The following is a 12,925-nucleotide window of genomic DNA, read 5'->3' on the forward strand; positions in this document are numbered from 1 at the left end:
GGACCCACCGGAAGGCCTCTGTATTTCATGAAAAAAACATTCCCACCGCTAACAGGTCGGACCCACCAGCTATATCTTCGCACGCAAGGAAGTGCCTCCTTATTACGCACAAAAAATGAATACTCCCCCTCCTAGTTGGGACCCACCTTGGTGGGACGCTGACTTGTGGGCCTACTAAGTTGACGGGGACAGAGTGCTTTGTCAACTTAGTCAATATGAACGATTCTAGCTCCAGTGACCGTAATGTCCATCGAACGGCCGAAGTGCTTCTTCAACCTCTGGTCTTCTTGCTCCAGCCGCCCAAAGCAGCGTCGGTCGTGCCGCATGCTCCTGCCTCTCGTGGCCGGTTGTGCTGCCGCGGAGGCCTCACCGCCCTACTATTCCCACCACTGGCCAGGCCCTACGGCGACGGCAGCCTCACTCCGCAGTCGAACCAGTGAACCCTCGTACTCCTCTCCGCGCGGGCTTCCACTGCCGCGTCTTCCCCGGCTCCACGTCGTCCCCTTCCTAGGCCTCATCGTCGTCCACCGCCCTGGTGCTCTCGGCGCAGCGTGGTTAATGTGGTCAAGGAACGGCTTCCATCGGACGTGGACTGTACGTGGAGAGGCTGACAGCTGGGGCCACGGCTGCAGCAAGGAAGTGCCTCCTTATTATGCGCAAAATAATTATTCCTCCACCTGACAGCGGAGACCCACCGGATGGCCCATCGTATTTTGCGAAAAAAACGTTTCCCCTGACTGCTGGGACCCACCAGCTACATCTTTGCATGCAAGGAAGTGCGTCTGAGCAAAAAAATATTATTCACCCCCATGACTGCTGGGACCCACCAGCTACATCTTCGCACGCCAGGAAGTGCCTGACAGTCGGGACCCACCTGGTCGAAGCGTACATAGTGTTGTCATTCTGGACGAGAACGTGTACGTACATACTGGTCGATGTAGAGGCGCGCACGTGTCATAGTAGAGGCGCGCACGTAGCATGTACACGTATGTATAGCGTCCAGTGTGCAAGAAAGAAAATACGGCCACGTACATACATACGGGGGTCTCGAACGCCTACTCACGCATACGTACGGCCAGGGCTCGTGTACATGGCTGGGTCAGAAAGGAGAAATAGCGTCGTCGTCATGTTCATGGGGAGCCAACCGGCTGGGTCGGAACGGAATGCATCGTCGTGTTCATCGGGAGGGCTTGGACGGAATAGTCGATGGAAATGAAGCCTGGCGTACCGCAGAATGGAGGAAACGGCCTTGTGTTCGACCGGCCATGTTCGAAACGGGATCCTGTTCATCAGGAGGGGTCTGGCGTACCGCAAAACGGAGGAAACGGACCTCCTATGGTTGAAACGGGGGTCCTGTTGATCGGGAGGGGTGTGGCGTACCGCAAAACGGAGGAAACAGACTTGTGTTGGAGCGCTACGGTCGAAACGGGGGTCCTGTTCATCGGGAGGGGTGTGGCATACCGCAAAACAGGACTCCACGGGATACTGTCCATCTCCACCGTCGACCCCCTCTGGCCTCCACGGGCTACTGTTCATCCACCATCAACCTCCTCCAGCCTCCACCAACGACTATTCATCCACGGGCTTCTATTCATCCAGCCTCCACCGCGCGCTACTCCACCGGCTCCTGTTCAACCAGCCCTCTCCACGGGCTCCTGTTCAACCACCCCTCCACGGGCTACTATTCATCCAGCCCTCCACCGTCTACTGTTCATCCTGCCCTCCACGGGGTGGTCATGTTCATCCAGCCATCCACGGGGTCCTGTTCATCTAGCCCCAACTGGCTCGATCGATCGGGGTCTTGTTCATCCAAAGGCAACACCACGTGGTCCTGTTCATCCACCCCCACCGGGAACTGTTCATCCAAAACCCCCAGCAATGCTCATTGTTCATCCAGAGGCAACACCACGGGGTCCTGTTCATCCACCCCCATCGGGAACTGTTCATCCAACCCCCCCCCCAGCAACGCTCATTGTTCATCCAGAGGCAGCATCGATCGGCTTCGGTTAGCAGCAATAGCGAAGGAATCGCTTGATCGGGTTCAGTTAACACCCGTCGATCGATCGCTCGGGTTCAGTAACATGTAGCCTGCAGTGCAATCGCTCGGGTTCAGTTAGAGCCCAACGCCTCGCCCGGGTTCAGTTAGAGCCCAACACCTCACACCCACGCGCATGCGTGTACGAGAGAAACGTGCATCGCTCGGCCCCGACCACCCACCGTAACCGGGAACACCCCGATATTTTCTTCGCCCTCGCTTCTACCACGGTTTTTTCCGTCATGGACGGCCCAAAGAATGTCATGCAGTTGCGTCTCCGGCCCGCCCAGGACGAAAAGCCCATTTTCTGTCATGATTTTTTGTCATAGAAGTACAACCCCACCACATCTATGATGATACCGGGTTTTGTCACAATTATCGTCATAGAAGTGTCATAAGTATGACAAAAAAAATCGTTCGGCCCAAAATGTCACGGATGTGTCTTTCTTTTGTAGTGGCTGCTCCTCCCTCTGGCGCCGCCCCTCATTCTCATGGTCTCCAGCAGTTGCTCCACTGTGGTTCGTCCAACGCACTACTCCAGCAGGCGCTGCACAACTAGGGCTGATGCCACACTGCGGTAGAAGGCACCTTATTCCCCCTCCCCACCTCCCAGGCCGTGGCCTTGAGGTGCTGTTGAAGGATGAGCTCATCCAACAAGGTGAGGATCTCCTCTGATTTTCTGCCAAATTTTCATTCTGATCCACTATACGATGAATTGCTATGAGCTGCTTCTGCTGCTGCTATATGATGCATTGCTATGAGCTGCTCCTACTGCTGCTTTATGATGAATTGCTATGAGCTGCTACTGCTATATGATGAATTGCTATGAGCTGCTGCTACTATATGATGAATTGCTATGAGCTGCTGCTGCTATATGATGAGTTCTATAAGCTGCTCTTGCTGCTATTGTATGATGAATTGCTATGAGCTGCTCCTGCTGATGCTATATGATGAATTGCTATGTGTTGCTCCTGCTGTTGCTATATGACGCATTCCTATGAGCTGCTCCTGCTGCTGCTATATGATGAATTGCTATGAGCTGCTCCTACTGCTGCTATATGATGAATTGCTATGAGTTACTCCTGGTATATGATGAATTGCACACTGCTGATGCTGTATGATGAGTTGGTATGAGCTACTACTGTTGCTATATGATGGTTTCAGGTGGTGCTGCTATATGATAATAACCAGCCACTTGGACCATCAAATTTCAATAAATAATTGTTCTTCCTTTAAATGTGGGTCATGCATTCTTCGTTTAAATTAGGCAATGGGATCTTTATGGAAAACATTGACCAAAGTAGATTGTGCCAAGTAGATGGTACCTTTGTATTCGCATGTTGAGCAAATAGTGATGGTCTATTTTCCTATCATATTAATTACTGCACTGGGTTCAATTTGTGGTGTTTGCAAGTCAAATTAATTTTCATATGGGCAGCAAAATGAAAAAAATATAATGCAATCTAGACTTTTCACTGATCATACCAAAGATAAGCTGAAAACGCAATGAAAAGAACTGGTTGGCTTATTACATGGAGCTTATATTCACAGGTACTTATTTTCTTAGGATAACTCATAATAATTGTCCCTAAGAAACTTGGCCAATAGAACTGACATACAAATAACATGTCAAGATGATTGCAATGGAGGAGTGATGTACCATAGCACACTATATAGGCTCACTGCTGCCTCTCCTTTTTTGCAATGTTCCATGAAATTGCCACATACATCTTGTACTTTCTCATTGTGTAACCCCGTCTGCAAGTTGACACGACTAATTTCAGACATCTCTACATGATAATACATTGCATATCCCTTGCGCATATTTAAACCACCAATTAATGATTGTGTGCCTAGCATAAACTAGCCATGACTCTGTGTGCTGGACTAGCAGGCACTCTAAGGGAGCCTAATGTAGTGCACTGGAATTCCTACATGCCACCTACGATTTTGTGTAATGTACTTCCTCTGTTCCTAAATATATGTCTTTGTAGAGATTCCAGTATGGACCACATACAGATGTACATAGATGCATTTTCGAGTGTAGATTCACTCATTTTGCTCTGTAGGTAGCCTATAGTGGAATCTCTAGAAAGACTTATATTTAGGAATGGAGGTACGAGGTAGTATCATGTATGACATCTACATATGTAATTTAGCAGCCAGTAGTAGAAATCATTGTCCGCACAAAGGGATTACTGGTCAAAAATCCTAGCAAAGCACGCTGGCAGGCACAGAACAATACAAGAGAGAGAGAGAGAGAGAGAGAGAGAGAGAGAGAGAGACGCACTTACAAGATCATAGCAATGCCTCAGTCCAGGATCTTGGTTGGCCAAGCTGTTAGATCTAGAAGAAACATCGTCCTTGTAGTTTTTGCCAGCTACATAACAGGTAACAGCGGCCTGTTAGTATATTTGAAGTACATCGGGCAGGTGATGCTGGACGGGTTTAAAGGTGACAAGTACCTAAGCCGTGGTGGGTGCTTGGCATCTTGCTAGATGGTGGGAATCAGGTTAGAAACGTCAAGGGTGATGACACTGCGCTGGCTGTTAGGGTCTGGTAAGGAGATCTAGAACCGTCGAGTAGGGTGTTTGTGGAGAGGCTCCGGTAGGGTGGACTACGGTGTGGGCGAAGCGGATCTGTGGCCGTGGACGAGGGCATAGGTGAAGCTTCCCAAGTGGTTGGGTTAAAGATGGTGTCGACAATGCGGATCTGCGGCCGTTGATGGGGTGTCAGAAGTTGCTCCGATAGGTTGGATGGAGGGTGCAAGGAAGCGGATCTGAGGTCGTGCACTTGTGAGTTGGCAAAGTGGCCCCGGTAGGGTTGAGAATGGTATAGGCGAAGCTACTTCGATGGGGTTGACGATGGTGTCGGCGAAGCGGCTCCGGTAGGGTTGAGGAAGGTGTCAGCGAAGAGGATCAGAGGCCGTCGACGGGGGCGTCGATGGGGCAACTCCGGGGGGTGTGGACAAAGCGTCTTTGGTGGGGAGTACGAATGAGCCGCTGCAGATGCACTGCGGTTGACGAGAGTACCGGCGAAGCAGATCCGGCGTCGTGGACAAGGCCGGCACTGAATGGGCTGTGGTACAGTGGTGGATGAGCAGTCTACTTGTTTCTAGGGGAGGTGGGAGGGGTAGATGCGGCCGCAGAAGCAGATCCAGCGAGGTGGACGCCGCTGGCAGTGAATGGGCTCTGGTACCCCGGTGGATGCGCAATCTAGGGTTTTGAGAGGTGAGGGGAGAAAGGCCGATGAAGTACGGACGGCGTCATGTAAGATCCTCTGGTGCTGTGGAGTTAGTCGTTTTGCGGGAGGAGGAGAGGAAATGGGGGTGCCGTGTAGTGGGGGGAACCAGAAGTTACCAAAGCAGCCCCGACCTATTATGTAGATGAGGGCAATATTGTAACTGTTGGTCTCCGTGCACCAAGGACAAAAGGGGAATTTCGCATGCTAAAGACTAATGTGGTGGAAATTTTAGGAGGCGGGAGATTTTGCAGCCCGCGGGATCATTCGTATCCAGTTTCAACTAATTTTGGCCCGTGCTAGCAGGAAGGTCATGCAAGACTGTGTAACGGGGCACGCATCAGCAGTTAATAACTGTTTGAAGTCCACCCCAGAAAAAAAGACAATAACTCGGGATGATGCGCCGATAACTTGGACGTTCACACGGGCGCGGCCAATCATACGGGTGAAGTGGCACGTTCACAAAAAAAAGGATCAAACGCTCAGCCTATGTATTACTCGTGTAAATAGATAATTTAGTGCAATTGGTTATTTACTTTAAACATAATGCATTGACGTGTTAGTGTAGAGGCGCACAAAAAGAAATGGATATTGTAGTCCGCTACTTAAAAGTGTTACCTCATATGATTACATAGCCTCCATTTCATAAATTGCATACCCGTTGAATTCATATATGAATATTACATATATTACTTCATAATAGAACCTTAAATCATCCAAGACTAATGATTTCGAATGCAAGAGAAACAATGGTGTATGTACATGATAGCTACATTGGTTGTTTGAAGAAACATCACTGTAACTTTGGCATGCACAACTGAAAAGATTTATTTAAATAGAAAAAAATGTGATACGTTGGTGTCCAATCTTTATAGCGTTGAATCGATATTGTACCTTTGGCCACAATACGAAGAAGATATCGATTTATGTGCAAGCTATGCACGTCCACGATCGCTAGATAGTGATACGTGAATGAATTGTGCAATCTCTCTCACACACACATACATATCTCATTTCCCTATGGGCATCGGAATCACACACGTGCACTTCATGTATTTCTCTCCCTCCGTCAAGGTTAGAATTCGTCTTTCTACCCCGTCCTACAAGTCTCTCACATAGAAACACACACGCTCTCTCTGTCGAACACGCCCACCCCTTTAATTCCGCCCACCCACACCCACTAATGTCTCAAAGTATAATAATGTCTCTCACAAATATGCCTAAGGTTAACTCGAGTTCCGGAACCATATGAATACATACAATGGGATTCCAGTAGAGCACCTTTTGTTTTGAGATTTCGCGCTCACACACACACGCACACACGCTTGCATTTGCATGCACACCATTTTGTTTATCTTCGTGATGCTTTAAGTATGCCTCGCACAAATGCTATCTACCTATCCCTTAATATAGCTAGATATGTGTCACACAAACTCCTTCTCCCTACCAGCAAGATGCCCATGTGTTGCATGGAACATCAAGATGCATTTGTATGAGTAGTTTATCTTGTGGGAGAAAAGGATGAACGAGGGAATTCCTTATTTGCAAATGCGAAGAGGGGTGTGGGTATCTTTTTGAAAAATTGCCACAGTTTCCTTCCTATCCGTCGGATATAAATCGGATGGAATATATTGCAGGATGGCAGGAACACCATCATCACCAACTTTGTTTTTTATAAGTGTAGAGATATGTAAGTGTCACTGCCCCCCCCCGACACACACACACACACACAACCACACACACACACACACTTTCCAACACCGAAGGAGTAGGGTGACACCTCGATCTTGATACTAATCTATCAACTGGCTTCTCTCTCAAACACACACACACACACACTACCCGACACCGAAGGAGTAGGGTGGCACCTCAATCTTGATAGTAATCTATCTACTCCTCTTCCAAACACACACACACTCGCTAGTTGTGCCTCTGTGCCTACCGCACACACTTTCGATACGTCTTTCTCTACCTCCCCCTCCCCCCCACCCCAACAATGACAGCAGAAGGGTGACAACTCGATCCAATCGTAATCTGTCAATTGGTTTCTCTCTCGAACATTGTGTCTCTATGCCTCGCTCAGTAGCCAACTCGATATGTAAACTTCTCGCGTGCGCACAGCTGTAGTGACGATGACGCTGAACCCAGTGTGCCTCGTTTTTACCGGACTCATGTGATAGTTTTCACCCTGTTTTATGTTAATTAACAAGGCAATCTTTTCTTTGTTACTACTAGTGAATCTAAAATCATTTGGGGCAGACATAAAATATATCTCTTCGGCCCAATTATCGCCGTAACTATTTTAAAAGAAACTAGCTAGATGCCCGTGCGTTGCACGAAACATCAAGATGCATTTGTATGAGTAGTTTATCTTGTGAGAGAAAAGGATGAACGAGGGAAGGCCGTATTTGCGAACATGGAGAGGGGTGTGGGTATATTTTTGCAAAATTGCCATAGTTTCCTTCCTATCTACTAGATATAAATCTGACGGCCTATATTGCAGGATGGCACGCACACCATCATCACCAACTCTTTTTTCTACTCCCTCCTTTCCCAAATATTTGTCTTTTTAGAGATTTCAACAAGTGACTACATATGGAGCAAAATGAGTGAATCTACAGTCTAAAATATGTCTACATACACATCCGTATGTGGTAGTCCATTTGAAATCTGAAAAAGACAAATACTCCCTCCGTTCCTAAATATAAGACCTTTTAGAGATTCTACTATAAACTACATACGGATGTATATAGACATACTTTAGAGTGTAGATTCACTCATTTTGCTCCGTATATAGTCTATAGTGGAATCCCTAAAAGGTCTTATATTTGGGAATGGAGGGAGTATTTAGGAACGGATGGATTATAAGAGTAGACATGGAGATATATCTCCTGCATGGTCTACAACAAAAATGTGCTGGACTAGTTAGCGCCGGATGCTCACAACGCGATGACATGAGTTTGAATTATGTCTTTGACTTTAGATTTTTATATTATATATTACTTATTTAATATATATACTTCTTTCGCTATTGTACTGACAGTGGAACCCACAAAGTACCCAGAATACAAGATTAAAGATGGACTTGTTTCTTTTTAACTTTCTGTACGAAGTTGTAGCCACCCTGCAAGTCACGTGTACATTGTACATGCAATTAACTTTTTATAGAGGGACAATCATACACGCAATGATCTCAAATGGATTGGATGTCACTCTATTCTTTCCAGCATAAGAGCATCTCCAACGGCAGCCAGCAAATTTCCTCCCGTTTCCTTCTGCGGAGGACGGCATCAGCGGCATACATTTTCACAACTCTAACCAACCAGATGAAATTCGTGCAAATACAGACTGATTTCATATAAGCATGAAGGATTTCGTATAAAAAGCTGAATCTTCATATAAACATGATGGATTTCATTACATTTACATGAACTAAGCGGTGCCAATCCGGCTCTCTTGGTATAATTAATACTCCCCCCGTCCGGAAATACTTGTCCTAAAAATGGATGTATCTAGACTTATTTTAGTTATAGATACATACAATTTATCCATTCTTAGAACAAATATTTCCCGCCGGCTGGAGAGGGAGTACATAATCTAAATGGTCGCTTGCGGATCCCTTTGTCTTCCTCTTGTCCGGCAGACACTTGCGTGGTCGACGAAGGTCCTCGGAAGAGATGAAGCAGCAAAGAAACCACCTGAATGCGCAGTCGTCGCCTCGGCGGTGGCCTTCATGGGACCCAAGTGGCGGCGGCCTCCCGTGTTCTACTTCTCCTTGATGATGGCGGCGGACACGGAGAAGCTGGCCACCGACTCGTCGCTCTCCATGCACCCGGCTTCTATCTCTGACTGCATGGCGCTCCTGCAGGCACGGGAGGCGCGCCCACAGACACTGGTGGCGCGGTACGACGCGGCAGCAACGACACCCATACCGGTGTGATCGCCGCCGTGTCGGCATGGAGCAACTTGCCACTCCTCATCGAGCTGAACTGGAGCGGCGAGTTGCTGAACCATGCGCCTGCTTGGGGCGGCAACTGGCTCCGTCGGGCCAAGCGAGGTTGGTGAAGCACCGAGCGGCCTTGCCCATATCCGGAGGGCTCGGCGGGCCACCCAGCCGGGTAATAAACCGGAGAATGGCTCCTCAGAATCCATCGGAAGAGTGGAGAAAATGGTGAAGGAGGAGATGGGGGAGCGGCGAAGGGGTGTGATTCTTGCCCGCTGTCTGTCTGGCCTCGTGTAAAGAGAGGGCGTATGGTAGGAGCTTGGTCGGTGTTTGACCTCATTTAAACTGAGAGCGGACGGGAGGAGCTTGGCCGGTGTTGTGTTTAATTCCGGCCCGCTCATGAACGGACATGTGGCCGGAGTCAACGGCGAGCGGCCTCCCGTCTGGCCGGACGACCTTGTCAAAGCTCTTGGCATTGCGCACGGCATCCGAATAAGTGACTTGCTCATTGAAGTTTGTCCGCCACTGGATGATTTCTTCATCAGGTTCCGGACAACTTTCGACTGCAGGCATGAGTTCGAATCTTCTCGGCGTTTGTTCTGCGATGGCGCACTTGTGAGCTTTGATCGGTGGCACCCAGGATGGGGCTCGGTGCCCTCTGAGCTTGAGTTTTTAACAAAGCGTACCTTCCACGGCATGCCTCGACATGCTTGGAATAGCGAGTCCATGAATGATCTTATCAACGACCTTGGAGGTGAGCTCGTAAGTATCTTCGTTCCTCCAGACAGCTGGGCTCTGACGGTTATGGCATGGATGAAGAAGCCGTCCACCATACCGAGGTGATTGGTGTTGAGATACCGGTGCAGGAACCGGGGTTGTACTATTTGTCGCCACCAAGTCCGCTGCGGACCACGTTACGGACGTACCTATATCGAGTGTTCCTGCATGTAGAACAAGTGGTCAATCCATCAATCGAAGTCCTGCCGCCGCCGCTAGTGCCAGGGTCCGTCGACGACGTCCATTACAGGAGTCAACGTCATACTTTCCCCGTGTTGCTCAGAACGGTGGATGGCACAGGGCCTACTCCATCGCGCGGCGGAGGCCACTGCTTATTTGGGAGAAGAGGCAGGGATGGCTGCCTGGATGTACTCTAATTTGAGGTAATAACTGAATCTTGTCAGATACTAGTTAAATCTGAGCTATGGGTGTGAAGCACCGATGTGACAGTACATTTGATTGTCACTTGTTCTAATTTTGTACCCGAACTTTTTTAAGAAAGGGTTGTACATCTACTTAATGTGCTAGCAGAACTTATTGTGTTGTCTGTCTATTTTCTTTGCACAGCATTCAATATACTTCCCCGTCATTGATAAAGACGATGAACCATTATGTACGAGTTCGTTGGTTTCAACATAGCCCTGCCTGCAGCGATCCACTGCTTCCATCCTGATTATGCCGCATGCGTGAAATTTTTGTATGCAAGTTCGGTGTGCTATGATGTTCTATATGATTGTGTCAACAATATAAATTTTTACTGAGCATCAGCAATGCATATGGCTGAAAGATGTATTTACGAGCATCGACCGATGGGTCTCTCTCTCACACACACACACGCGTGTGCACACACACACGAACACACGCACAAGTGTGACCCGTTGAATTATTTCTTTGCTCGTGACAGCTTTTAATTAGGTTCCACTGTAACCTAACTTTTTTCTTAAGTTATTAATTGAGCTCAGTGACTTCAGAAAGTTGAACAGAAGCCTTGTTTGGGCCTTTCTGGCGTCACTGAATGTGGGCTGAGTAGCCATGTTAGGTTGTACTGTACTACACAGGCCTTTTTCAACATCAGCAATGCAACTGGGCCGACAGTTGTACACAATATCCGGGTCAACTTGTTATTCTCCACCCCGTTAGGCTTCAAAGTTTCCTAGGAGGTATGCATTAGGCTTAACAAGAAAATGGACTTTAAGAAATAATAAATGGGATGTAATTATAATAACTGGGCAGTAACTATAAAAAATGCACCAAACGCGTAATTAGTTTAAAAATATATAATTTTTCGAATTTGAAAATTTTAATTTCATTACTTGTTGCGCGCGCAATATTTCATTGGATTTTAACATAATACAACTTTATTTTGAAATTATATTTAATATGACTAGAAATTTCGGATAAAAATATTTTGAATCCCATAAAAATGTGAGAAATTTTTTTGAATTCTGTTTTGAGCGGTTGGTTGAAATTATCAATCTTTTTTTTGAGGAAAGGTTGAAATTATGCATCGTTGTCCTAGCTACAAAATAGATTGTACTTTTAACAAATTGTAAATGGGCTGTAGTAAATTCCATTAGAATTAAAAAATGGGATGTACATTCTTACAAATTTCAAATGGGCTATATGTTCTCTGCCACACACTTGTGGGCCTTCTAAGTTAATGCGTCCCCTAAAAAAACTAAGTTGACGCGTATGCAAGGCTTTGTCAACAACACACGGTTCTGGCAGTTGTGGCCGTTGGATGTCCATCCAACGGATGTCATGCTTCTTCTTCAATCTCGGATATTCTTGCTTTAGCCGCCCAAAAAAAGATTCCTCCCCCTGACATCTGGGGCGCACCGTTTCGGAGGCTGACCTGTGGGCCTACTAAGTTGACGCGTACCAAGGGCTTTGTCAACTTAGTCAATATAAACAATTCTAGCTGCAGTGACTGTACCATGTCCATCCAACGGCCGTAGTGCTTCTTCAACCTCTGGCCTTCTTGCTCCAGCCGCCCAAAGCAACACCGGTCATGCCGCGTGCTCCTGCCTCCCATGGCTGCCTGTGATGCCGTGGAGGCCTCACCGCCCCCTACTACTCCCACCACTGGCCAGGCCATCCCTCTACTCACCCACACCCCCTGTTATTCTGCAGCGACGGCAGCCTCACACCACAGCGAACCAGTGAACCCTCATACTCCTCTATGCGTGGGCATCCACTGCCGCGTCTTCCTCAGCTCCACATCGTCCCCTTCCTAGGCCTCGCCGTCGTCCACCGCCCTGGTGCTCTCAACGCGGCGTGGTTAACGTGGTCAAGGAACGACTTCCATCGGACGTGGACTGTACATGGAGAGGCTGACAGCTGGGTCCACGGCCGCAGCAAACAAGTGCCTCCTTATTACGTGGAAAATAATGATTCCTCCACCTAACAGCAGGGACCCACCGGACAGGCGACCGTATTTTGCAAAAAAAAATGTTTCCCCCTGACTGCTGGGACCTACCAGCTACATCTTCGCACGCAAGGAAGTGCGTCCAGGAAAAAAAACGATTCACCCCCCTGACTGCTGGGACCCACCAGCTACATGTTTGCATGCAAGGAAGTGCCTGACAGTCGGGACCCACCTGGTCGAAGCATACATAGCGTTGTCATTCTGGTCGCGAATGTGTATGTACATACTGGTCGATGTAGAGGCGCGCACGTGTCGTAGTAGAGGCACGCACGTAGCATGTACACGTACGTATAGCGACCAGTGTACAAGAAAGAAAATACGGCCATGTACGTACATACGGGCGGGGTCTCGAACGCCTACTCGTGCATACGTACGGTCAGGGCTCGCGTACATGGCTGGGTCGGAACGGAGAAACAGCGCCGACATCGCCCACAAAAAAACAACAATGTCGTCGTTGTGTTCCTGGGGAGGCAACAGAATGCGTCATGTTCATCGGGAGGCA

The sequence above is a fragment of the Triticum dicoccoides genome, chromosome 4A, assembly GCF_002162155.2.
Source record: "Triticum dicoccoides isolate Atlit2015 ecotype Zavitan chromosome 4A, WEW_v2.0, whole genome shotgun sequence".
Taxonomy (NCBI): domain Eukaryota; kingdom Viridiplantae; phylum Streptophyta; class Magnoliopsida; order Poales; family Poaceae; genus Triticum; species Triticum dicoccoides.